Genomic DNA, 5,153 nt, shown 5'->3' with positions numbered 1-5,153 from the left:
CTCATTAAAATCAGATCTTAGTTCTCGTTATAGCTAAACAAAGATCTGAGGACATCCCATTACGGGTCACGTCAGACTGACCTGTGGTAAATATTTAAGATCTGTAACATAACAGTGTTCTCACATGTTCGATTGATATACTGTGATGTGATGGAAATACCGTTCAAAGCGATGTGAAACCCAACTCTTACTCCTGAAGGGTGTCGTCATGCAAGTAAGAAGTTGTTTGTCAGTTGAATCAGTGCAGGTGTCCTCCTTACTGTTCATTGTAGAGCAGATGCTGTGTTGGAATCCATTCAGTAAATACCGTATTTGACGTAATAAGCGCCCCGCCCTAATAAGCGCCCATGGCGATATTTGCCAATATATTTGCCAGTGAACAATCCCAATCAGCACCCATTCCGATTGATCAATGTGCACAAGACTTAATTATCCGTGTATAATACGCACTCGTGTGTTATATCACCCTTAATTATGGGCAATTAAATTCTTGAAAAATATATCTGTCGTATGTAAACATTTCAGCCTGTTAGAATAAACCACAAAATTTACGATCTTTCAATTCAAAATAATATTCTAATAAGCGCCCCCTATTTCTAATTTTGAGAGCGCCCTGGGTGCTTATTACGTTGAATACGGTTTATTTATGTTTTTTATTATGTCTGGTTTTGAGACACCTTTGTGATAACAATAACTGATATTTCTATAAAATATTGTATGTGACATTTAGGCCTTGTTTTGCAATATTAATCAATTGTGCGTCTACCGACTGATATAGTTCTAAGTAGATTATCATTTCATTTTAATAACACTTTTTGTTAACGTTGTTGTGATCATGGTGATGGTTATATATGATGTGTTTACATGACAACAAGGCTGTTTTATCTTTATCATTTGCAAATTTTGGACTTAAAACACATTAAGTATAGAAGCATTGTCCAAGACAATTTACAGTTAAACCCCAGGTAAATTAATTTCTTTAAGTTTACCAGGAGAGCATATCTGTGACCCATGATGAAATTTTTATTTTATCTGTTTATTTCAATGTCACCTAAGAAAATCAGCTTTTGTAAAAAAACTACCTTTTTTTCTTGAGTATAGTGCGCACCCAAGTATAATGCGCACCCCCCCTCTAGCGGATTCAGTATTTTTGAAAATTTGTTTTTTCGAATATTATACACAGAAAATGATTACACTGTAACCCTTCAGAAAATTCCGATAACAAACAGTTGATAAGAAACTTGGTCAGTACAAATTTGAAATTTGAGATAAAAAATCACCAGTCATCATGTTGATTAGATTTAGAAATGGTGCTCAGAAATGACAATGTCCTTTTGGACCTTTTTTCATTAATTGTTGAAAGGAAAATGTCAGTAAATTTTAGTTTAGAGGACCATCCTTTCGTGTTTTGTTAGATATGAAGGTCTTGCCATGTTATTAGTCATCTTTTGTTTGCTTGTAACTAATTGAAAATATGGGACCAATTGTCTATCGTGCTGCAGATAGAGCTTTGTTGATGCTGTATTTCAGCTGGGTCAAACTGTTGAGGGATCACTTGTTTGGGACACGTTATAGTTTTATTATATAAAGTTTTTCTTTTATTATACACACCCAGAATTGGAATGCTTTAAGGTTTTGTCTTTTTTTCACGGCAGCTGTATTTCTTTGATTTTGTTGAAGTGTTGCAGTCATTAAGTAGTAGACGCAAAATATGTTGCTTATGTGTAGAGTTGGTAATGTTTTATTAAGTAGTAAGAGATGGCTAATGGGATCGGGTGGCCAGACACAGTGATGCATGTCATCGTATCCCAATTGTGTAGATCGATGCTCATAATGTCAGTCACTTGATTGTCTGGTCCAGGCTTGGCGATATATACAGACCGCCATCATATAGCTGGAATATTGCTGAGTGCCTTGTAAAACAACAAATTATGAATTTGTATAAGATCAAGTTTGTAAGAGTGTAACTGGTGATCAGGTTTGGGCATTTTGTAAAGATGCTGCAGTAGTGGTAATAGTATGTCTTCCACAACAGTCTGTAACGTTAACCTCTGTTTTAAGCCCAAGTCCTAAGGATTTTGAGTATCATGGCAGTGATTTTCTTGTGTAGTCAGTTCAGAGTTCAAACATCGTTCTTTGTTTCAGAAAAGACATCAATAGAAACATATTTCTGTGATAAAGTCTGGAGAGAGACTTGTGGCTTCCATTTTCACAGATTTAAAAATTTGCATGTATTGATTGTCCAGTTGTTTAGCAGGGTAAGAGTATAGTTTTCAGTTCACCTAGACCAAGGTCAAGGTCTATTTTCCAATATGTCCCATCCATCCATCCATCCATCCTTCCATCCATCCATCCATCTGTCCGTTCAGTTTTGGATTCTCTGAATGTCTAAATGTCTGAAAATGAGTGAAATTATGTCCCAGTATGAGATGATTAAGATTTTTGTGGCTTTATAATAAATAAAATATGATTCGGGCATTGGCACTTATAATTCATGTTATTGAGTATGTTGCCTTAGTAACACTTTGTACTTCTCAGAAAGTTACAAAATATTGTAAAATGTTACCCAAGCATTTATACCACATTGAGGCAATGCCACATTTGGAAGACCATCGGCAGCCTTTTGCAGCTATTTGATAATTCCATCTAAAGTCAGAATTCCATCTTTTCAGCCTTATTTGATTATATTTTGATGTTGAACATGTTTTTTTTGTGTGTTTCAATTATGCCATGCTGTATGTTACCTGGCCCTACATTACACACAATGTCACTGGTTTTTTACTTTACCTGTTAAACTTCACAATGTCTTCTTGAATTTACATAAATTAAAATATGATTAATAGAGAAACTAAATAGGCTTTCGACCACTAAATTTATCCAGTTTTCATCCACATCGATGTTTCGAAGATCCCTTGATGGCCAGTATTACATGTGTGATACGGAATGTTACAGTAGTACCACATATAGAAGTATACACAATATTTACAATGTATTTACAATAATCAGACATATATCATATTTTTATATATACTGGACAGAAATGGCACATTATAAGTAATAACACCTTTGATAAGTCATCAACCAATGATTTTCATTGTATGCTGTATATTTGTCCACACTTCCAGTTGATGGTTACTGAGGGTGTGGCTGCTAGGATGGCTCAGATAGTTCTGATTAGTAATTCTGTACTAAGACTCTTGTCCATATGTCTTAGTAATTGCCTAGCTACTAGGATGTGTTCCTTGTTCTTTTGGGGCGGTCAGGTAGCCTAGTGGTTTAAGTATTCGCTTGTAACGCTGAAGACCCGGGTTCGATTCCTGACATGGGTACAATGTGTGAAGCCCATATCTGGTGTCCCCCGCCGTGATATTGCTGGAATATTGCTAAAAGCGGCGTAAAATCATACTCACTCACTAACTCACTCCTTGTTCTCTTAGTAATTGTCTAGCTACTAAGATGTGTTCATTGCTGTCTTAGTAATTGTCTAGCGACTAAGATGTGTTCATTGCTGTCTTAGTAATTGTCTAGCTACTAAGATGTGTTCATTGTTGTCCTAGTAATTGCCTAGCTACTAAGATGTGTTCGTTTCTGTCTTAGTAATTGCCTAGCTACTAAGATGTGTGCATTGCTCTCTTTGTAATTGTTTGGCTACTTAGATATGTTCCTTGCTCGCTTAGTAATTGTATATCCGGGGTAGAATAGGTCTTCAGGAGCCCATGCTTGCCCTAAAAGGCGACTATGCTTTTTGTAACAGGTGACTAACGGGATCGGGTGGTCAGGCTCGCTGACTTGGTTGATGCATGTCATCGTATCCCAATTGCGTGGATCGAAGGATGAAAATCTGATAGTTAATGTATCATGGCTTCTAGTGCACACATGAGAGAATGAACATGATGAAGGTCACTTTGAACAATATTTCAGTTGTATGACAGCGTGTCAGCTTCACAACGGAGGAAAGTACAAAGTGAAGGCGATCATTGACTCTTGATCACTTCAGTAAATCCAGACCAAGGATCAGAATCAAGGTAAATCTATGAATAGAAACCCATGACCAGATCCTTGCACAGCTAAGGGAGTCAACTCTCTATGGTGATTGCAGGGGCTTAGACTACTGCCAACAGGTACCTGATACTCAAAGGCTTTGGACTTTCCTCCCCTGCCTGTCTACCCTGTGTTGTAACTAGGTACCTACAGACGAAGAAGAAATCAGCATTTTTGTTTCTGTACTTGATGACATGCACCGTCATAAATATGTAGTCTTGCCCAATGTTCATGCTTCATGTTCATTCATGCTTACTGTAAAACATGACACTTATTTGAACATGCTCTCGAATTCTCTCAAAATTGCATATTTGGCTCTGTAAACTTCTCGACCGCCTCCATGGTCTAGTGGTAGAGCGTCCGCCCAGAGAGCGGAAGGTCCGGAGTTCGATCCCCGGCTGCGTCATACCAAAAGATGTTAAAGGATGGTACTTGTTGTTACCCTGTCTGGCGCTGGGCATTAAGGGGCTAAAACAAGGACTGGTCGGCTCGGAGTCAGTATACTGAGTCTGAGTGGGGTATTCATGTGAAACTGTGGCATGGTATCTCCGTGAGCAAGCACCATAAATCGGCATCAGTCTGGTCTAGTACAAGCTGCCACACACACAAACACACGTGCATGCACGTCGCTATTAAGTGCAATAACCTTGGACGCGACGTTAAACCCCATTTCACCTCACCTGTAAACTTCTCTGAAATTTTGCAAGCTCTTTGGCATGTATGGTTCTTTGTATGATGACATCTTTTGTTCAAATCATTAGATGTTAGTGTTATTTTATTCTCAGTACTATGCAGAAAATATTAACTTTGTTAAGTGTCTGTCTTTGTTGACCTCTTAAACTCTACCTCGATTATGTTTCTAGGTTTGTCAGCACCATACCAGTGCTCGTGGGTTTCACCGAAGTGGTAAACGTCTGAGACCTGCATCACTTTGGGCTTTCCTACCACATTAAGCTGACACGCCGTGATATAACTGGACTACTGTTAAAAGCGGCGTTAAACCCAACTCACTCACTTTGTTTGAAAGCTTTAGAAGAAAATCTGATTTACTGTGACTTGAGGTGAATTAGAAAATGTCATGTAATACGTTGGCTTTATTGGCTCATATTATG

This window comes from Haliotis cracherodii, unplaced genomic scaffold (genome assembly GCF_022045235.1).
Source record: "Haliotis cracherodii isolate W230 unplaced genomic scaffold, xgHalCrac1.p SCAF_6, whole genome shotgun sequence".
NCBI lineage: Eukaryota > Metazoa > Mollusca > Gastropoda > Lepetellida > Haliotidae > Haliotis > Haliotis cracherodii.
This window is presented reverse-complemented; position numbering follows the sequence as displayed.